General features: G+C 34.6%; 1 protein-coding gene and 1 long non-coding RNA gene across 3 annotated transcripts in view; one reads left to right on the forward strand and one right to left on the reverse strand.

The window, feature by feature from the left end:
- Positions 1-21,713, reverse strand: part of LOC129742447 (uncharacterized) — a 584,572-nt gene extending 562,859 nt beyond the window's left edge. Inside the window, exon 1 of the mRNA XM_055734387.1 lies at positions 21,108-21,713. The gene's annotated coding sequence lies outside the window, so the exon portion shown is untranslated. The remainder of the gene's footprint in view (positions 1-21,107) is intronic.
- Positions 6,490-7,205, forward strand: LOC129742490 (uncharacterized). 2 transcript variants are annotated; one of them, XR_008736540.1, is made up of 3 exons: positions 6,490-6,779; positions 6,838-6,961; positions 7,023-7,205. It is a non-coding gene; the product is annotated as an uncharacterized LOC129742490 (long non-coding RNA). The 2 variants fall into 2 exon arrangements; XR_008736541.1 differs by having other exon boundaries at positions 6,851-6,961.
- Positions 21,714-22,970: the final 1,257 nt, after the last annotated feature.

Raw genomic sequence — 22,970 nt, forward strand, 5'->3', positions numbered from 1 at the left:
ACTATCTGACCAGGTTAGGGTTTTTCCCCGGTTTCCTATCTAGGTCTTTCTTCTCGTAGAAGTTGTCGGCGGCGGTTGATTATTGCAAGAGTTGTTCTTCTTGGATGATTAAGATACAAGGATGCAAGGATGGAGTCTGGTTAATTGGCCGAGTTGTTTCCAATTAGTGGTTATCGGCTTTCCCTGTGTGACACTTCCTAGATGTCCGAAATGATTAAAGTTTGAAGCTCAATGTTTGATAGTTATGTTAAATTCTCATCTTAGATACTTGAGTTTTTAGTAAAAAAAAATACCTAATTTGAAAATGTCTCAAGAGTATGCAAAAGGACAATTTGGTAAAAAAAATTATTTTTATTCATGAAATTTTCTGCTTTACGCCAAAACAAATTCAATTAGACGCCTTAGCCATTAAACTAATTTCTACCGATTGGGAATGTGTCCCCCCGATTTTCGTGTTCGCATTTTCCTACGAAATCTTTTTAGCGCCTTTTACTTTTTCCGGGGAGATTTTATTTTATTGCGCCGCTACTGCGGTTGTCATCATAAATATTACTCACCCGGCTCATGGCGCCCGGGTTTTTTTCGTTTCTTGGTGGCATTAATGGAAAATTACGCGTCCGCTTGACCACTTGTCAGTGAAAAAGAGAAGGTACGAAAACAAGAAGAGCTAGGTATGGCAAAATCATTTAGCACAGCTAGAGAAAAAACGATTGCTGCTAAGCTTTATGTTACCCATTAAAAGTAATGATACTTACTTTCGTTATAATGGAACATTTTTGTTACAAGATAACTTTGTTTATACTTATATTATTTCAACTGGAACATAAACGTATCCGAGAAAGAAATTTTAAATTCTTAACAGCTCATCTTGTTTTTGTGAAAAATGTTGTTAAGCAAACTGAATACTAGAATAAATTTTTCAATTCTCAAGTATCTGAAAACTTTTATCCATGAAGAAACATATTCCGATGAGATCATTTCCAAATCTAGCCATTTATATTAACTAGCCCTGTTTCTTATCTGTAACAGCAAAATTCTTGTTCATCAAAATTTTTCAACAACAACAACAACACCGAGTAGGGGGGGATGAGGTCAAAAATTAAGCGAAATGAGCCTCACCCAATTCATTGGTTTCCCTACCACCGACAACAAACGGCTACGAAGCAGTGGAGAAATTTCCTCAAGGGCATTTCCGCTTCCTCTTTGCTTCGCCCCGCACATTTCTCGTTTTGTACAGCAAATCTTCGACACGCGAACGCAAACGAACATTCATTTTTATTAGAATTTTACGCTCTGTTTACAGTTCCGCGCCTCTTTTCTGTTGTTTCTTTTCTGCCTCTGGTTTTGTTTCTCTCGTCTTCGGGTTCCCCGGCAAAAGTTCTCGTGTTTCTATTATTCTTTTTCGGCGTCCTTTGTATTGCAGTAGAGAAACAGCGAACAAAAAGCGAAAAAATAAGTCTCACCTTCCTCGCCTTCCTTCACAATATTATTAAATTTTTCAGCAACGAAAAACCGGCTGAGAACAGCGCCCTGATGGAAGCTCCAAGCAGCTGAGCTGAAACAAAACGTTTTTCTTCGTTCAGTTTGCAAATCTTTCAGACCCCCCTCTTCAGTTGTTGTTTTGAGCTTTCTCGAGTTTTACACCTCCACCACCCCCAAACTTTTCGACGATGTTGTTGTTATTTTTGTTGTCGTCTGTTTGTTTGCCATTCAATTTGGACCGGGAAAACCTTAAAGGACTTTAACCAGCCCATTCAATGTTGGGGTTTCCGGTTTGGGGGGCCAGCTTGTTTTTCTCCTTTCTTTTACCGATATTTAGGAACAGTGGGATGTTTGAAGTAACCTGAAGCCAGTCGAACGGAGTTTGGCTTACCGCCACCTTGAGGTGGGTGAATGGGTGCGAAGGAATTCCGTTTGAATCAAGAAGATCCGGGCACAATTGCGGATGGAAATGATAAATTTAGATAGCTTGTCTTTTTTTCCCTCTCTGGCTTCGGAAGACATTAGCCTCTTTTTTCCAGGGAGCTATCCGGATAAAGTTGTTTAAGTTGCAAATATTTGAATAGATGCTGGAAAAGCCAATAAACCTGTTTGAATTATTTATGTTCCAGATCTAGCTACTATTTGGACAATCGAGCTTGGATAAGTAACACCAGAGAGCCTCGAAATGTGTAATGAATAAATCATTTTAAATTGCGAGATCCCTAATAGCTACGCATTTGTGCTCTTTTTTCTTTCAAACTTTTTTCCTGTCAATCTCAATCGCAAAAATTGCAAAAAATCAGTATAGACAACCCCATTTCCCAAACCTTTGAAATCAATTGCCCGTCCCTTAAAACCCCTTCATACAAAATTTCATCTTAAGTGGACTGATGCGTGATCGCGACAACATCGCTAAAACAGTGAAAAGATAAAAGGACGACCCATGTTCCAAAATTTGAAACCTGAAATCAATTTCCTCCGTCTCCAGGTACAAATTTTCATCTTGTTAAACTTCACTCGCGACGCCTACAACGACGACGTACAGTTGGCAGAAAGTCGATTTTTGAAGCGCTCAAAATCATCTATCCTAATATTTCATCGTGTTCTGACATTTTCAAGCTTCTTGAAACCATGAAAACGATAATCATAAGTTTGCCCGTTTAGGGGTTCTCAAAGAAATGCTAAGAAAAGTTTGAATATTTTTTGAAAATTTCGCAAATATTTGCTTACATGAATTTTACCACTCATTCAGAAAAAATGTGTTTTAGGATGAGCCTAGAATTTTTTATATGGAATCTTTTTGCAAAACCCGATAAATGTTTAAGGTTTTGAAGCTTCAACTGGAGATTTAAAAAAAAAACTTCACATAACTTCACTTTTATTTTATATTTGATAGATTTCCACATTTCTGGACCAAAAAATATTGCAAACCGGGCTGCCTTTTTCCATTTTTTGAGAACGATTTCAAAATAGCGAAACACGTTTTTTTCAAATTTGACTTCTATGAAAATAATCTCCCGGATCACAAACTAAATTTCTAGAAAATCCTTTCATAAAACATCCTTATCAAGTTTTGAAGGACTACACAATTTTTAATAAGTACCCTCCCAAATGCAATTGTAAATATAAGTGAAGATCTTAAAGGAACTGGTATTTTATCAAGAAACTAGCTGAACCCGTACGAACTTCGTTTCGCTTTAAATCATTGGTACGTCAAAATGAGTTTAGAAAATGAATTCGAAACATTCTTTCGACAATTTTGGGGAAAAAATTCAACAGTGTTTAAAGTCGCTACTATTACTATTACTTGAAATTCAAATTAAACTGTTGATTGGCTTTCTATTAAAATTTATGTGAGAGTGTTTTCTTCTCGATCGGTTGCAAAATCTAGACATTATGGCAGAAAAATGTACTAATTGTTTGTGTGCACGACTCTTGCTTGACCTTCACACTTAAATTGGTATCAATTAACTGCCTCCAACAAAATTATTGCACAAAACACTGAACTTTCAATGAAACCCTCTTTTTCTGTCCCATGACCCGAAATTCGATAATTGAAACCAATTTGTCGTTCCTCAAAACTCCCTTGTGCCATTTTTTCTTTTCAAATTATATGTAAAATTACGTCAGGAACTTGAAAACAGTGATCAGTGAATATAGACGCCCCTTTCGCCGACCCTTGACACTTAACATGCTACCTGGAGTCAATTGCTCATAGTTTATAACCCTCATCTGAACATTTTCCTCTCAATCCGATGCAAGATCACGACAATATCGCGAAAACAGTGAGCAACTAACATGGATGGCCTTTTTTTTTTACCACGATTCAAAACTTGAACACCTGAAATCAATTATCTTTTCTGTTAAACTCCCATGTGCCAATTTTCATTACAATTCTATGCTCAATCAAGAGAATATCGTAAAAACAGTGAACAGATAATAACCCCTTTTGCCGACCCCTGAGTCAAGATATGAAACCTGAAAGCAAAACAGCGTCCCTCGAAACTCCTATGCGGAAATTTTCATCTCAATCCAATGTAGAATAACGTCAAAATCACAAAAACATTAAAGTTGGGTATGGACGACTCCTTTAGCCGACTTCTGATCCGCAATTCGAAACTTGAAATCGATTGCTCGTCTTTCAAAACACTCATGTGCAAATTTTCATCACAATCCAGTGTATAATAACACCAATATCGCAAAAACATTAATCAGTGAATATGGACGACCCCTTTGGCCAACCCCTGACCCTAAATTTGATAACTGTAATCGATTGTTCGTCTCTCAAAACACCCATGTGCAAATTTTCATCACAATCCGATGTAAAATAAAGCCAATATCGCATAAACATAAATCAGTGGATATGGACGACCCCTTTTGCCGACCTCTATCCCTAAATTTGACAACTGTAATCGATTGCTCGTCTCTCAAAACACTCATGTGCAAATTTTCATCACAATCCGGTGTATAATAACGCCAATATCGCAAAAACATTAATCAGTTGATATGGACGACCCCTTTGGCCGACCCCTGACCCTAAATTTGATAACTGTAATCGATTCCTCGTCTCTCAAAACACTCATGTGCAAATTTTCATCACAATCCGACGGAAAATAACGTCAATAACGTGAAAACAATATTTGTCTTGTATGGACGACCCCCTTCAGAAGGGGTCGTCCAAAAATCTAAAAACATTTTTCATCATTCCTGGTCCTAATGAGCATCCCTGCCAAATTTCAGATCTCTAGCTCTTAAGGCGGCTGAGTCTATAGAGGACAAACAAACAAACAAACAAACAAACAAACATACAGATAATTGCTTTTTATATATATAGATAACATAACTTTCTCAGATGTATTGCTAAACAAATCTGGACGTTTAGTTTCGATAACAGTTGATAATCTCAATTTCATAAATGTTTATGCTCACTCTGGAAGTAATTATAGAAAAGAACGAGATTTACTATTTTCTGAAGAGATCATTATTCACTTCAAAAATAATTTCTAAAATATTTTGACTGGTGATTTCAATTCCATTCTACATCCAGATGATATGACTGGTACAGCAAAAAACTATTGTAAAGGACTGGAAAATTTAGTTGTAGGCTTGAATTTGAAAGAAGTGGAAAAGAAAATCCTGAAAACAAAAGTAAATTTCACCTTTATGAGAGGTTTATTTAAATCGCGACTAGATTAAATTTATGCATCAGATAAAATTACGCAAAACATCTCACCCATCTTATCCATTCCCCTTTCTTTTTCTGATCACTGTGCGGTTGTTTTCAAAATGAAAGAATCTTATTTATCCTCGTTTATTATGACGGGGCGTAGTTATTGGAAGCTGAATTCATACATTTAAAACCGGATAACATTTTTTATCAATATAAAACATTATTCGAAAATTTAAAACTTAAAAATTATTTTGTTAATTTTAGTTTCTGGTGGAATAATAATATCAAAAGCAATACAAAAAATTTTTTCATATGAGTTTCATAAGAAATCAAGAAGTAAATCGTGAAAAACATTTCTACTTCAATTGTCTAAACGAAATCTTTGAGAAACAAAAAAAAAATAAAGATGTTATTAATGATTTGAAAATTATCAAATCTAGATTGATGGAAATTGAAGCAAGAAATTTAGACTTCAATAAACGCACATTTAAAAGTACTACTGTTCTTGAAGACGAAAAACTTAATCTTTATCAAGTATCTTCAAAATTAAAACAAAAATCATCATCAAAAATGTTATCTCTTGAAAGTGATAATGATGAAAGTGATAATATTGTTATAAAAATATTCATAGAGAATCATTACAGGAAAACTTTTGAAAATTATGAGAACTCGAAACAAACAATGAAGAAATTTTGAAATATTTAACGCGAAAACTAAGTGATGAAGATCGACAGAATCTGGTAAAACCAATAGAACTTTTTGAATTAGATTTTGCCCTTAAGAACTCCTCAAATAATTCGTCGCTTGGACCAGACGGATTAAATTACAATTTTTAAAAATCGGTGTTTGAATTTGTCAAGACTGATCTTCTCAAATTGTTTAACTCATATTTGTGTAATGTCGTTCACCCTCCAGGTCTATTCACAGCTGGAATAATAACTCTTGTCCTAAAGAAAGTAAATTCATACGACTTAGCAAATGAACGGCCTATAAGCATGCTCAATGCAGATTACAAATTGTTCACTAAAATTCTGTTGAATAGACTCCAACCAATTATTATGAACAAACTTCTCGGCCCAGGACAAGCAGCTTACATTGCAGACAAATCTTGTATCTATAATCTTCAAACTATGAGTAATGTTTTTGTTCAATCTCAGCGTTCAAAATCGTTCAAATGTGTGCTTAAATATGAGCATTGATCTTGAAAAAGCATTTGACAGAGTACACACTAAGATTGCAAATTTTCCCATCGGGATAATGACTCTCCGAACCACAGGAAAGTTGCTTAAATTGTTCGAATTTCGTATGGGAATCCTCCCAAATCCCGGGACGCTTCATCTCTCCTGAAATCTGGGACAATATTTTAATGAATGCACAGGAACTCGAACAACCTTCCTGTATCACGGGAAAACTTCAGCCACCTTCAGCTGTCAACCGTTTTCTGTCGCGTTTTTCATAGTTTATCCTTTTCTATCATATGCGTGATGTACTGTATAGTTTCTGCTCGAGCGGTAAATTAACAGTCGTTCTGTTGGCGGGAGTTGCTAAAAGTTTGGCAGGAAGGATAGTTGCTATGGATCCACTGACGAATTGGATTAAAATCCGTGTGCATCATCCGGATCAGATTGTGAGTAATTTTAAAGAATACAATTAAATTTGTTTCAATGTTGATTTGATTCGCAAAGTTCATTATTGCAGCTTTCGAGAATGAGGCTAATCGGACGCAAGATACTTTCCCCCGGTGTGGGATCTTATAGGCCACCACCCCGGAACCCAAGGTCTTAAACGCCAGGTTCGCACGGCGTCTTGGTATGCATAAGTGTCAACCAGCAATTTCGTAAATATATTAACAATATTTTTTTATTTACAGATTAAGTGTCCCGCCTGTGTTTTGTATTGCGATTAAGATGTGTCCACATAGCTTAACAATACTTTAAAATGAGAAAAATGTATTGATAAACATTTCAAAATAAATTTCAAACTATTTGCCTAACAATTGTTTTTGTTATTTAATAGTGCATTTGGGATTTATTTTAAAAATAAAAACGAAAAAAGCGAGAGAAAAGACTTCTCAATTAACTGAAAATCTCGGGAGAACGCCTTTCCGAACTCACAGGTCGATTTGACAGTTGTTTTCCTGAGCACTTTTTCTGTCCCGAGATTTGTCCTGTAATTTCAGCTGTTGAAAATACAGGACAAAATCGTCCCGATCACAGGAGAAAAGATTAAGTGTGTAGATCATAGCTTCTTATGGACAGTTCTTCAACGTTTTGAATTCCCTTTAGTTTTCATAGATTGCCTCAAAAATCTTTATAGAAATCCCACATTAAGAATAAGCTTAAACGGTTTCCTCACAGATTCTATACCAATACGTACATCAGTAAGACAGGGATGTCCATTAAGTATGGCCCTTTTTTGTTTATATATTGAGCCTTTGATACGTATGTTGTTTTAGGCTATTGACGGATATTTGAAATGAAATAGTTTTGTTAAAATTGTAGCCTTTGCAGATGACATTAACTTACTGATAAGGAACAACCATGAATTAGATAAATTCTTGGAACTTATAAATTATTACAGTATTTTTGCTAAAATAAAAATTAATACCGTTAAATCGCAATTTATGCGATTTAATAGCTGTCGTTCTGGGCCTCATTTGGTCAGAGAAGTAGATTATTTGAAGATTTTAGGAGTAACTTTTCATAAAGCATTACATGAAACTGTAGATTAAACATATGATGTAGTTCGGAATTTATCAACTGTTATAGCTTTCCATCATAGACGTCATTTAAATATACTACAAAAAGTCTTCATATTAAATACATATATCCTTTCAAAAATTTGGAATGTAGCTCAGGTATTATCACCAAGAAAAAACCATATCGTAGAGGTTATGAAATTGTGTGATAAATTTATATAGCAAGGCTATTTTTATAGTGTATCGAAAGAACAACTTTATTTGTCCTTAAATAATGGAGCCGCAGCTCGTGGCGCGGTCACGTCATACAAAGTACACTTTCTGTGGGTTGGTGGTTTTAGCATTCATAAGATGCTAGCCATCCCCAGTAACCATAAGCACTAAAACATAGCCCTTAATCAACACTATATTCCCATATATAACTCTGTATTAATGCTTGTTTTGCACTATATGCGTATACAATGCAGATTTAATGCTAAAAAGGCGAAATAGCGGGCTGATTAAATGCTATCGCAACATAGCCTTTAATTTGCATAACAAATGCTGAATTAGAGCACCATCAAAACGTCATTTTTCGCAAGCCGTATAAAAGCATTAACAATGCATACTTAGAACACCTTTTGTTTATTTAATTATTTTTTATTGAATAATTAAAATGAACAAACATTAAATAAATAATTATTATCTACCACATCAATCAACCTACTGAATGAAGGATTATGCCTGAATTCTTCTATGAAATAAGAAGTGATTATAATTGACATATGGATTACATCATTTGATGAGTCTCGAACCGAGGATCCCGCAGCAGCCTGCATCTCTCTATGCGCCTTTGCCATTTCGACCATCTCTTGATGCTGATAAGGTGGGTGAAAAAACCCGTACTTCAAGTACTGTTCGGGTCACACCACTCTTAATGCTTGTTAACTTTACAGCTACTCTATATGTGCATGTAGTGCTATCATTAGTGCAAATTTTCTTTATTGCTTCTATGCATTAATAATGCTTATATAAAACTAAAAAGCATTATGAATGTTGATATAATGCCAACTTGCATTAGAAATGTTGATTTCATGCTAACTTGCATTAGAAATGTTGATTCAATGCTGATTCAGGGTTTTGGCTTAACGCTTATGTTTACTTGGGATCATATCCCCAAAAGATGTACGATTAGAGTAAAGACAAAAATGAATCTCTTCGAGGAAACATCAAGTTTCATTGAGATCTTGTATGTGTTTGTGTTCGTTTGAAAAAATATATATAGGTGGCAATGCTTGTGAAGCAAAACAACTAAAAAACTAAGTTTCCTGATGTGTTGTGGGAGTGTATTTATGATAACTTCAATGAGAACTATCTTACCTTGAATGGTAAATCCGCATTTTTTACAGTATTTGATGATTTAACACCAACAAACGGAAAAATGTTTGTACATAACGTTCGAGGTATTCATTCTAATAACTGTTTTTGTGGAGAATTAGATTCAACCAATCATCGTATAAAACAAGGTGGATCGGTTCAAGCAGTTTGGACTTATATTTCAAGCTTATATAAGCTTAAAGTAAATACAAACGATCCAGAAGAGTTATTATCATGGAGGATTGACGATAAACATTATAGACTTAAAGCAGCCTTATGGCTGACGGTCGAAGCGATTTATTTTAATTTAAAAAACTACAGTAAAAATGATAGCAACAGTTTGAATGAATTCAGACAAGGGGTTCGTGAAATTCGTTGGAATAGTAGAAAAATTTTCGATTAGCATTTTAAGCATTTCCGAATATGAGCTGAAACTGTTCGACGTGTTGTGAAATGGAAATGAGAGAAGTTAGTCAAGCCTGTGATGATCGAATATAGTGAACAGTGAATGCATTATCAATTTAATCCTGTTTATATAAGATGTGATAAAAAGTTATTATTTTTCTTGAAAATGAAGTTAAAAATAAATAATTTATTGTTCTGCCATCACGGAAATTACGAAAACTGAACTGGGAGTCTCAATTGTTCTGAATGAAGTTTAATTAAAGATGGCTTGCAAGAGAACAAGTCCCCATTGCATTAAATAAAATTAAATAACAGATGGCTTGCAAGAGGACAAGTTCCAACTGTTTTGAATGAATTTGAATAAAAGATGGCTTGCAAGAGAACAAGTCCCCATTGTTTTGGAATAAAGTTAAATAAAAGATGACTTGCAAGTGGATAAGTCCTCATTGTTTTTGAATGAAGTTGAATAAAAGATGGCTTGCTGATAGACAAGTCCACATTGTTTTTGAATAACATTTTCAGAAAAATGGCTTGCAAGAGGACAAGTCCCCATTATTTTGAATAAACCTAAATAAAAGTTGGCTTGCAAGAGGATAGGTCTCTATTAATTTTGAATGAAGTTAAATTAAAGATGGCTTGCAAGAGGACAAGTCCCCTTTGCATTCTAGTTAAGTTAAATTACAGATCGCTTGCAAGAGGACAAGTCCCCTTTGTTTTTAAATAAAATTACATAAAAGATGGCTTACAAGAGGACAAGTCTCAATTGTTTTTGAATGAAGTTAAATTAAAGACGGCTTGCAAGAGGACAAGTCCCCATTTATTAAATAAAGTTAAATAACAAATGGCTTGCTAGAGGACAAGTCCCCATTGTTTCCTAATTAAGTAAAATTAAAGGTCCCCACTGTTTTGAATGAAATTCAATAAAAGATGGCTTGCAAGAGGACAAGTCCCATTGTTTTTTTAGTAAGATTGAATAAAAGATGGCTTGCAAGGGGACAAGTCCCCACTGTTTTAGATTAAAGTTAAATAAAAGATGGCTTGCTGATGGACAAGTCCCCATTGTTTTTGAATAAATTTTTAAAAAAAGATGGCTTGCAAGAGGACACGTCCCCATTGTTTTAGAATGAAGTTAAATAAAAGATGGCTTGGAAGAGGACAAGTTCCAATTGTTTTTGAATGATGAATGAATGATGATTTGAATGATTTGAATTGTTTTTGAAATAAAAGATTGCTTGGAGAACAATTCTACATTGTTTTTAAATTAAGTTAAATAAAAAATGACTAGCAAGAGGACAAGTACCCAATGGTTTTGAATGAAATAAGATAAAAGATGGCTTGCAAGAGGACAAGTCCGCACTGTTTTCGGATGAAGTTGAGTAAATGATGGCTTGCTAGTGGACAAGTCTTTGTTAACCCTCAATATTTCTAATTTAATTGTTGCTTGTAAGCGGGTTCGCTCTCACTTATAGTTATTAACCCTTATTGAAAGATCTTGTAAGAGAATAAATCCACATAGATTTTTAAAAACAACAATCAACAGATGAATCTTTCAAGCAAAAAGTATATTTTACCGAGATTTATTTTTTAATGGTGATTACTCAAAACGCTGATCCATTCCTGATGTTGACATTTTGAAGCCATAAGATGCTTTGTAATTCACTCAAAATATTCAATGATTTTTTTATTTTTATTTTTTTTTTTTTCGAAAAAGGGACTCGACCAAATGCGAAAAATATCGGTTATTCTTTAGGTATCTTTTGCGAAGAATAGTTTGTTGTGCGCGAAAGAAAACCGTAATAACTTTCTCGATCACCACAATCTTATGCGATTTTTTCCGAGAAATTGAATGAAGGCTTTTTGAGCCACCGCATGCGTGGGAAACTGCATGTTCGGACTTGAAAATATGAATCAAATGGTACGTATCTTGTGTAAATTTTTTCAAGGAATCCAATGAAGGCTTATTGAGCCACCGCACGGATTGCAAACTGGATTTATGGCTGTTTTACTCTAAATTTCCCATCATTTTTACTGGAATTGAGAATGAAACAGCCATAACTCCACTTTCCAATCCGTGCAGTGGCTAAAACAGCATTCATTCGATTGCTTGGGAAAAAAACACAAGATTGGTCCCATTTTGTTCAAAAATTTTTCAGTCCGAAAATTCTTTTTTCGAAAATAATTGAAAAATGTAGAGAAATTAAGGGTAAAAACAGTCATAACTTCATTTTCTCTCGGTGACTCAAACAGCCTTCATTGGATTCTTCGAAAAAAAAACACACAAGATAGGTCTATTTTGGTTCAAAATTTTCAAGTATGAATTAGTTTTTTTCTGGATTGTTTACAAAACATAGATGAATTGGGAGTTAAAATGGCACTATAACTTCGTTCGTATGCTCGTGCGGCGTCTGAAACAACGATTAATGGATTTTCCGAACATTTTCAGTAAAGGAAAGTATTTTTTAATGTACAATGGGGTAAAAAGTGTATAAACGGTGAAAAAATTCAATATCCTTCCTCCTATATAAACCAAAGATATGAAAATAGTTTTTCCTTTAGTGGAAATGTCCGGAAAATCGATCGGACTTAGATTCAGATACAGCACGAGCTTATGAACGAAAATACAGTGCGTTTTTAATCCTCAGTTTCTCATTATTTTGTAAACAATCCAGAAAAAACACTTATTTGAATAAAAAAAAAAACTAAAACAAAGAAAGACCTAAAGATTTAGTGTGATATTCTCTGTTGATTTTTTCTGAATATGTTTTTGGCCCAAATGTTTAAGAAGTATAAGAATGCATTCTCATGCTCACGAAGTTCAAACCAAGCATCGTAGTGAAACCCTTGATCTCAACTATGGTAAAAAGTCTATGGTTATTGGGAATAACTGAATGCAGACCTCTTAACTATCCATAAGAGCCGTTTCCAAGGATCGCAATCTGTGCAACCGGTTTTTACGCAATATGGACAAGGTTCCAACCAGATTCTAAATGGTTTATCCACGTGAATTTGTGTAAAATATCATGATTTTGCAAAGGTGTTGCTTCTGTGGTAAAAATAATTGATCAATACATGAATGAAAAAAGCGTGCAACGACAAAAAAGAGCTTTTATGATAAAGTAAGAATAATTCTTGAAATCAACAATAAATTATTGTTTTAAATATTTTTACATTAAATATCATTTTTCGATCAAATGAATATTTTTTTAAAATACACACGTTTGTAACTGCCCGGATTCTAAATGATCATAGCCTTACTCAAATACTAAAAAACAGAATTTTGATCCCATTCATTCGAAATCACCTTTTTCTCCAAAAAAGTGCAAATGAGTTTTTTTTCTTCTCCCAATCATATCACTTTACAAAACGAGGAAATCGTTTACTATTCCAATCGCACTTTATCACGCAATCGAAATAGCTTTCGTTCTCGTTCTACTAGGGGCCAGGTGAGCCAATCTAAAGTGACCGGACCGGGCAAAAGCTAGTTTTCTGATCGCTTTTTCTCGGAACCGATTTTCCGTTTAAGTTTTTTTTTCCTTTTCCGGGTACCGGGTATGACTTTTCCATTAGGCCCCTGAAAAAAACGGGAAGGGATTTTTGGTGCAAAGGTTTATCGTTAAATAATTCGATGCGGATTGGTTTGCCACTTTGGCACGGGATTCCACAACAACGGCCTATCGGTAGCTTCTTAATGGTCAATGAAGAACGAAGCCGAAGACGGCCAAAATGCTAATGCAAAGCAAGTCCGAAACTAAGGATGATTAATTGGTGGGCCAGTCGAATTTTGTTTCCATTTTTTTTCCTGGTGCCTTTAGCTTAATTTTCTCCAATTTTGTCGGTTTGCGGTTGACGGGAAGTTGTTTCATCAATTACGGTAAAACTGCTTCCGATTTGGATCGAGACGGGTTAGGAAGCGTTTTGTTGGGTTTTTTTGGAAGCACCGACTGACGTATTACTATTATTATTATGCTTAGAAGTGGAGGTGCCAAAAGAAGGGAAACCGTGTGAAGAACAAGGTGAAAGGAGATTATTTCCGGCATCCGGCCAACATTGAGTCGTCTCAATTGGTAGACGTTTTCATTCAGGTTTACTTCGTGAGGATCGTTTTTCGGGGAAAGTTATTTATGAATTTCTTGCCCCAGAGTTCGGGTTTCCGGGGAATTTTGGCGCTCGATATCAGAAGAATACTAATTTAGAAATCCAAAAGCGCTAGGCTACCTTGGAAATCGATAGACTTTCAAGCGAATAACGTTTCCGAATAGAGTTTCTTTATAAAAAAAAAATTCCTTTGAAAATAATTGATAAATCTTGTTAATTAACGCAAAAATAAATCTCGATTTTAATTTTTTTTAAGTAAGAATAATAAAAATAACTTCTCAACTGTTTTTTTTGTTTTTTTTTATAATTTTACTTTGGAAGCCTTGCAATTGAAATAATGTAAAAAAATTTAAAACAAATATCTCAAACAGTTTTTTTTTGTTGTATTGAGAAAACGTTTATCTCAATGTCCTTCAGAACAATTTTAATTTAGTTTTTAAATGATTTGAAATAATTGTATCGATTTGTCATAACAATGACGAACTTTTGAAATCAGAACATCTATATATAAAATAATGGATTTATGTCTTTCTGTCTGTCTGTTCCCTATAGACTCGGAAGCTACTGAACCGATTTGTGTGAAACTTGGGGTATTGAAGGCCGGTGAGGGTTTCTATTATAGTTTGATACAACACCCTCTTACTGGAAGGGGAGAGGGGATCTCTCAAATAAAAGTAACAAGTCTAAATAACTCGAGAACTGATCATGCAAATGGTGCCAAATTTGGCATGAGATTTTTTTTTGTATGAGTAATGCTTCTATGATGGTTTGATACGCCTCTTTTTTTCCCAGCGGGAAGATTGGAAAAGGGGAGGGGTGCTCCTAAAGCTTAGTTCTTTTAGAAATGGGACAGTTACGAATGCCTGTATCTCAAAAACCATTCGTTTGAACCAAATACTTTCTATGAAGAAAAAGAAGGTAATGTTATGATCTTTCATGAAAAAATTTGAAAAAAAATATTTACCGTTTTTTGTTAAAGAAATTTCTACTTTATTCTTGGTATCTCCCATTGGCCGGCGCACACTTTTTTAGTCATGGTATTGATCAGTTTCTCCAACTTATACTTCGTAAAATCTATATTTTAGGTGGCTTCACCCTCTTTCTTCAATTTCTGATACTTTTTGGTTCAATACTTCTCTGGAAACTGGAAACTGGAACCATTTTAGTGGATACAGTTGTTTCGAAATGAACAAATTTGATTATTTTTGACCACATTTTTGAACGTTTTTTTTCGATACCGGTTTCACAGCTTAAGAGCTTTGGAACCATCAAAAAATGGTTGTTTGAGGTTGGATTTCAATGAGTCATCACTACGCAACACTTTCAGTTAATCGCAGAAAATTGTTTTGGACATTTCAGCGATCTACCCTTAGTTTTTCGTTTATTGAAAATTAAAAATGCTGGTATGAGACTTGACTTCTTTGATGATCCTTAACCGTTGTTGCCGATCATTTGCTTCACTTCAATGCTTGATTTGAACTTTGTGGACATTATTGACAGTGTTTGCATGCTTATCCACCACAAAAGCTCAGTAATTCTTTGAATAATCGACGGTTTTGTCAGCTATCAATTTGATAATGACGAATTTTATAGGAAACTGTGCAAAATTATTTTTTTCTTTTTCTCTTGCATCGTACATATCTAAAAAACGCGTAAATTTTAAATTTTGAAAAAAATAGGTCAAATAGTACTTTTTACAGGCAACAAAATGCTGTCAAAATTTTTAATATCCAATAACTAGTTAACGAGCTATTGGCAAATGAAAGTGTCCCATTTCTAAAAGGACTAAGCTTTATACAATTTTTCACACATTTCGAAAACTAATCAAGCAAACGGAACCAAACTTGACATGCGAGGGTCTATAGTTTGGAAGAAAATTTTAAAGAATGTTTGAGACTCCTCCCTCCTTCTAGTGTAAAAATAGAAAAGGGGGAAGGGTCTCCCCCTTTGCAAAATTCGAGAACTAATCAAGCTAATGGAACCAAATATGACATGGGTGGTCATTTGGGTACGAGAAAAGTTTCTATGATTACTTGTTCTCCACCCTCTTCGATTGAGGAGAAACAAAGGGGGGAGGTGGTCTCAATACAATTTAATATATTACTCGATAACTAACCATGCAAATGAGTCCAAATTTCACGTATGAAAACATAAGGTTACGAGTCAAGTTTCTACGATGTTTGAGACCACTGGGAGGGGGGGATAAGAAGGGGAGAAGTCTCCCATATAGTTTTAAGTATAACAAGAGAACTAATCGAACAAAAATACAAATTTATCATGGAAGTAAATTCGTCAATTCGAGTACGAGAAATGTTGTTTTAAATGTTTCGAGACCTCTCCCCCTCTCCAACGGGAAGAGGGAAAGGTGGAGGGAGATTCTCAAACAATATTTTTGTATCACTCTATAACTAATTATTCAGATTTAAAGGCTTCTTCCTGCTTTACCTGATTCAAAAGGAAGGGGTAAGGGATGCTCCAATTCATTTTTTTTTTCAATAACTTAAGTGCTAATCTAGCAGATGATAACAAATTTGGAAGAGTATTTAAGTACAAGAGAGGTGCCATACGTTTGTTTCGATTCAAGAGCTCATCAAAAATAATTTACCGAATTTTCAGGGGAGATTATAAAGGTACGAGAAATGGTTCTATGATTTTTAAAACACCCTTTTTACCTTCCACATTTTTTTGTTTAACTTGAAAACTTATCAAACAAATGAAACCAAATCTCAAAGAAAAAGTATTCGAGTACGAAAAATGTTTTCATTTTTTTTAAAGGAGAGATTATGTTTTAAATTTACCTGGAGATAGACGAATTCCCCTAAATCGACCGGCAATGGTTAAACAGCTGTTAAAAGCTGTATTTTTCGCTTTTTGGGCTTTGAGGCCAAGAAAACTCGCCTATCATATTCACAGGCCTTTACTTGAAGGACCACCTGGTGTAAGACATCTTGAAGGAAAAACTCTTAGCTTTGAGATGCGGTATAGGAAATGATCCAAAAATGGCAATGAGACAGGTATGTTTTATCTAAATCGTCATAAACGGTTTTTTGTAAGCCCAAAATTCGATTTAATAACTGCTTTTGTGTTTGGGTGGCAATAATAAATATTTCTAGTGTTTTTTTTCTCTATTTTTATTGAATAAATAATTTCGTGGTTTTGGCCAAATGTGCCCAGATTTTACCTGGATTTTTTATGGAAATAGTAATACTGTAATATTATAATATACAGATTGCAGATAAAATCAAAAATAAAAAATCTATTAATATGTTACGTGATTTTACGAATCTCAATTCAGAGATTCACTTAGACACGTCTGTCGCTCACAAGAATGGATTATGATGATAACTGACTTTATTTTGTTTGTTTGCCTAGTGTTGCCAAAAAAGCAAATGTTGCCCTAGAAATTTATTTTATTTTATTTATATTTAGTGTTGCCGAATACAACTATTTTTTTATTTTTTTTAATTTTTAATTAAATTTGATATATTTTCTGCATACCATTCACCTCATCCCTACATTTTTTCTCACCTCTATTCTAAATTAAAACTTTTTACGCGTCGACATTTGGATTTTTTTTCCCTCTAGAACAAAATTTTGTTTACCAAATATCCTTAATTTTTATTCCATATTCCACATTCCTTAAAAAGCTGTACTTCCTCACCCAATTCCGTTTTTTTCTTTCACTGGAAGGTCAAATCGAAGCAGCCAATCAACAACAGCAGCCTTAAAAATCTGCGCTTTCAAAGCCAATTCCAGCTTTTTCCCCTCAAGGTCAAATCAAAGCAAACAATTAGACGCAACAGCCCTGAAAATCTGCGCTACAAAAGCCATTCCGTCTTTTCATAACAAACAATCAGCCTGCTTATTAAGCCAATTCTGTTTTTTTTTTACCGGAAAGTCAAACCAAAATAAACAACTAGCAGCAGCAGCCTTAAAAATCTGCGCTTCCAAAGCCAAACCATTTTTTCCTCCGGAAGACCAAATCAACTTCCCACGCCAATTTCGTTTTTTTTTCACCGGAAAGCTTATTCAAAGTAAACAATCAGCAGAAGCTGCCTGAAAATCTGCCCTAAATATCTGCGCTTCTAAAGCCAATTCCATCTTATTGCACCGTAAGATCAAATCAAAACAATCAGCAGAATCAGCCTTAAATATCTGCGCTTCTTAAGCCAATTCCGTCTTATTCCACCGGAAGACCAAATCAAAACAATCAGCAGAAGCAGCCTTAATACATTCGTCGCCACGCTCATTTTGGTAGTTTTACTAGCCGGGCCCAAAGAAATTTTCAGAGAGAGAAAGCAAAGAGAGAGAACTCCTATATTTGAAACTTGTGGCGAAGCTGAGCGGTAAACTCTAGTAAGAGAGCGTCACACGCTTTTTGATGTGACGGGGCCCCCCAGGAAATACACCCGTCACCCGAATATGGGTGCCGTGGCGACGAACGTGTAAAATATCTGCTCAATTTGTGCTCATTCTACCAACCACGCCGTTGTCGTGATTTTACGAATCTTAATTCAGACCTTCACTTAGACACGTCTGTCGCTCACAAGAATAGATTAATGACTGACTTTGTTTTGTTTGTTTGCCTAGTGTTGACAATGAAATTTATTTTATTTTATTCATCTTCAGTGTGGCCGAATACAACTATTATTTTATTTAATTTTGAAATAAATTTTATATAATTTCTGCATATCCTTCACCTCATCCCTACAATTCTCATCCCTACAACATGGTATTTTTTTATTTGTGAAATTTCACAATCTTTTTGGTACTCGTGCCTTGAAATGGTAAATAAAATCGGAAATTTCTAAAATGCCATATATTTTCTATATAATCTAATCTAATATAATCTAATCTAATATAATCTAACTTTAGCTAAAGATAGCGAATTTTAATATTTATGGAGTTAATTTAAAACTTAAATGAAAACCAATTCATGAATTCAGATTTGCTATCTGGTGATGCCATGGAAATAATCGAGGATACATTTTTCTATAAACATCTTCAAAACTTATATCTCTAGATCGAGAACATTTAAGTTATAAAAAAGTGATTCAAGTTGAGAAAAATATATTCATTAAAAATCAGTTTTTAAAAAAAATTAATTTATGTTCATCGAATAAACCCGACTGATTTTATCATAAATAGAGAAACTAGAGCTTATAGATCAACTCTTATACTACATTAAAATTTTTGACATTAAATTACTTCAGAATTAGATTTGCTCTCAAAATCTTAGCATCTTTAGATGTAAGGTAAGTTTTGTTTCGAAATCAAGCTCTTATTTATTTTTTTTCATTGCAACATTAAACTTTGGTATTAAGGGATTATTTTGAAAAATGTATATAAATTAAGGTTGCCAGATTTCCCGGTTTTATTCGGTTTTTGCCCGGATATTTAATACAAAATTTGCCAAATTTCATTGAAGGCTTGATTTGTCCAGTTATATCAATTTTATTTGCCAAATCAGGCAAAAAAAAACAAATTGCGCTCTAAATTTTTGTTATTTTTGCCTATAAAAAAATTATTTGAGCAAGTTTTGTAAAATCAATTATGAAAGGTTTTTTGGAAGCCATTAAAATGATTTTAATCTGCTGATGAGCTTAAACGAAAATATAATATCAATTTTTTTCTTAATTTATGTTGAGGATTTGATAAGATTTTGACCTAATTTGCCCAGATATTGCCCGGATTTTTTAACAAAAATTTTAAATTCAAATGCCTGGATTCGGTCCGGATACGTTGCGAAAAAATTCTGTCAATCTTCATGTGAATGTTAAATTAAAAATCATTTCATAGCAAAGCAACCAAATTTACATTCCTCCGAAATGCAAAGTAGAAAAGAGCTTATTCGAACTGAGTTGGAGGCGCTAATTTCACTACTTTACAGCATTTTTGAACTTAGTAAACTGAAGGTCATTATTAATGTGAAATTTGACGCTGAATCCGAAAAGAAGTTTAAAAAAATCTCAGTAGAATCGTTTTTGAGTTATACTCCAAATATGATAATTGGGTAAAATAGAAAAAGTTCTTGCCCTTAGATTAAAATATCTCAGACTGCAAAACAGTAATTTGAAATCCCTCTTTTGCATATTGAAGGTGAATTCATTTTCTATCGATTATTTAAATACTGTTTTTGCGTATGATCAACAGTATTGTTGATATTAGTGACTTTATGATAGAAAAAATTAAAAAAATCGCACTTTTTAGAGAAAATTTTTTTTCGGCGAAAGTTTTAGACTCGATGGTAACATTTAAAAAATGTTATTTTCCTCTGCCCCTAAATGTCAATTTAAAACAAAGATTTCAAGTGGTAATTTATCAAAATCGGTTGAAAATTGAAGAAATTATGGCTACTTTCCTTTACAGTTTTTTTTTCAGTTTTTAATTATTTAACGAACCGTACACTTATCATAGTATAGGAAGAATGAAACATGATAAATCTTTGGAGCATAACTCAAAAACGACTCTACTAAGATTTTGTTGAATTTTATTTTTAAATTCAGCGCCCGATTTCACATTAAAAATATTGGTCAGTCAATCAAGTTCACGATTTTTTTCAAATTTTGTAAACTAGTGTTTCTAATATTATAATAAGTATTTTTTCTATCAGCTCTTGTTTTTGTAATAGTGTGTGAAAACATGGAAAAACTCTTTTAAAAATTTGTGCACTTTTTTTTATAAAAAGAATTGGTTTTGACTTTCAAGAAAAGGTTTTAAGGAAGTTTTCCTTTTGTTAATATTTTCGTGATTCTGCAGAATACAGGAATATTGACACAATTTCAAAGCAGATTTTAACCAAATCAAATCTATGATATTTCTTTAGGCATTCCGCAAATCGTTTTGCATTCTTATTATAAAGTTGTCAAACGAGTTGAAATCATCAATATCACATAATATATCCCTGAGATAGAAATTCAAAAATCAAAACCTTCCATGAATTCAAATTTCTAAAAATTGTTGAGTTTAAACTTTTTAATGTGTTTTCATTCCCATACCAAAATTACTAGACAAGTTCGGAACTTTTGTTTGAATGAAAGAATAAACATAAATTCAAAACCAGCTTTCAGTTTTCTCGTAGTAAGTTCGTCAGTTGTCAAAAATCGATTTGTCTAAGAACTGATAAATTTTCAAATATTCACACTCTATATCACTGAATCTGTTGATGAAAGACAAAATCTGAAGAATGACTTGAATGAAGGTCGTAAAAATCTTCCAAAATTGGTTATAAAAACAAAGGCACCAAAAATTCTGTTCCCTTGCGTATTCCTTCAGAAATATTACTAAATGAGAACCAATATGCGAATTTAACTTGTTGTATGATATCATAGAAAATTTGAAAAAAAAACTTTTGTGGTCACAGTTGGTTTGAACGATGAATTTAAAGCCTAGGATTCTTACCTTCAACAGCACAGATCTGCTTCCAGAGAAAATGTCCGTTATAATCCAGAGTGATTTGATTTTTTTTTTGTATCTCAATAAGAGATATTTTTGTTTATTACTTCCCGCAGAATTAATCCTAATGATATGTATTATGTTGAGCAAACCAGACTACTGGAATGTATTAAAGCACCACAATAAACACGTTTCGATTAACTATAACACCATTTGCACGATTTATTTCTTCAAATACTAATCAAAGCATTTTGTTTTTCCAAGCACAAAAAGTGAAATATGAAGAATTATTTTCAATAGAAAAAAAAACAATTAATTCACATCAGTCACTGATTCAATATTGCTTCCAGCTACTTACTCAGCAGCAAAAAAACGAAACACACACACTTACTCACTATCACTTGTTTTGATGATATGTATCGGTTGTCAAATGGCTTAATTTTTTTCTCTGGGATTTGGTTTTGTTTTTCCGTTTCAGTGAAACGCGTGCCGTAATCCTGGTTGATTATCCCTTGGATTGGGAGGAAATTTCTTATTCATAGCCTTGAGGCCAACAAGCCAAAGCGAAGAAATTCGAGCACTATCATTTGGATTTCCTTTCCTTGGGAAAACAGGAAAACACCTTTCAACACTCTAACACAGGTTTAGGTGTGGAATAAAAAAAATCCAACCGGAAGACTCCTTCTTAGGAGTATTCCAATTTCGGTGCACCTCTTGATGATATGTTTTCGGTATGCATGTAATCCAAGCTTAGCCGTTCGGGTAATTGACTGTTGTAACGTGAAAAGTTTCTTGCTGCAGCAACAAACTTCAACGTTGGTTTTGACTTGGTAATCCTTGGGCTGAGGTTGGTCTGGTCCGAGGAACTTTTCCCAATTTTCCGATATGTAGACACCATGCAAATCACTTTCGATTCCTTTTTTCTCTCTCTGTTACACGTTTGAGGTGGAATACATTTGGTTACTGCTGCTATGTAACACACTTCTATCCGAAAGGCCAACAAGTTAATTCGAGCCCTCCCTTTGAGACGTTTCTCGTTCAGGGCTTCAGCATCGATGCTGCCATCAGACCAAGTAAAGGAAACTGTATCACAACATTCACTTCACGAGAAGGCCCAAGCGATACCTGAACGGAAGATGATACTGCATTTTCAACGAAGCCGAGGCAAATATTTGAATTGCAAAGTGCCTGCATTTGCGTTCCGGTTAGACTTTTCCGGACCTTCCCCACACAGCTTAAGCCCCTTGCCGGCCTTCGTTATCCAGGAACGTTTCAATCCTTGAGAGCTCCGAGAAACTTTTCCGCCAAAGCCACATGGGGATCAGCATTCGCCGGAATCCTTAAAGGTGGTCCGGACACATTGAGCGTGAACTTCCTCCAGCACCCCAAATACACAACTTTACAATCGATTCGAGAACTTCCGATGACGACGACGACGACGCGTCTTGCACGTGAATCACGCTCCGAAATATTCCGGAAGATAATCACTCTCGAAACCGGAAGTAATCCACCGGTGGATCCACCTCGCTCGCGTAGACACCTCTGGAAAACGACACAACCTGCACACGCAATCCGGCGTCTTGTCACACGCTCACGCACGACGCCGCCAAGAAAAAAAAAATGCGCACCGCACTGCACTGCAACGACGGACGTCCGTTTCCAAGCTGCGGATCAGCTCGAGATGAGAGGGCTCTTAGAAGACGAAAACGAAGACGACGACCACGACCACGACGCCTCAAAAGCACACGGCAAACTGGGCCCAACGAATAGGACGACGTCGAGCCAGCCGTTAGATGATGATGATGATAGGAATTGGGAGAATCCCGGAATCACATCGAGAATCCAAAAACGCACCGGCCATGAGATACC

This window comes from Uranotaenia lowii, chromosome 1 (assembly GCF_029784155.1).
Source record: "Uranotaenia lowii strain MFRU-FL chromosome 1, ASM2978415v1, whole genome shotgun sequence".
Taxonomy (NCBI): domain Eukaryota; kingdom Metazoa; phylum Arthropoda; class Insecta; order Diptera; family Culicidae; genus Uranotaenia; species Uranotaenia lowii.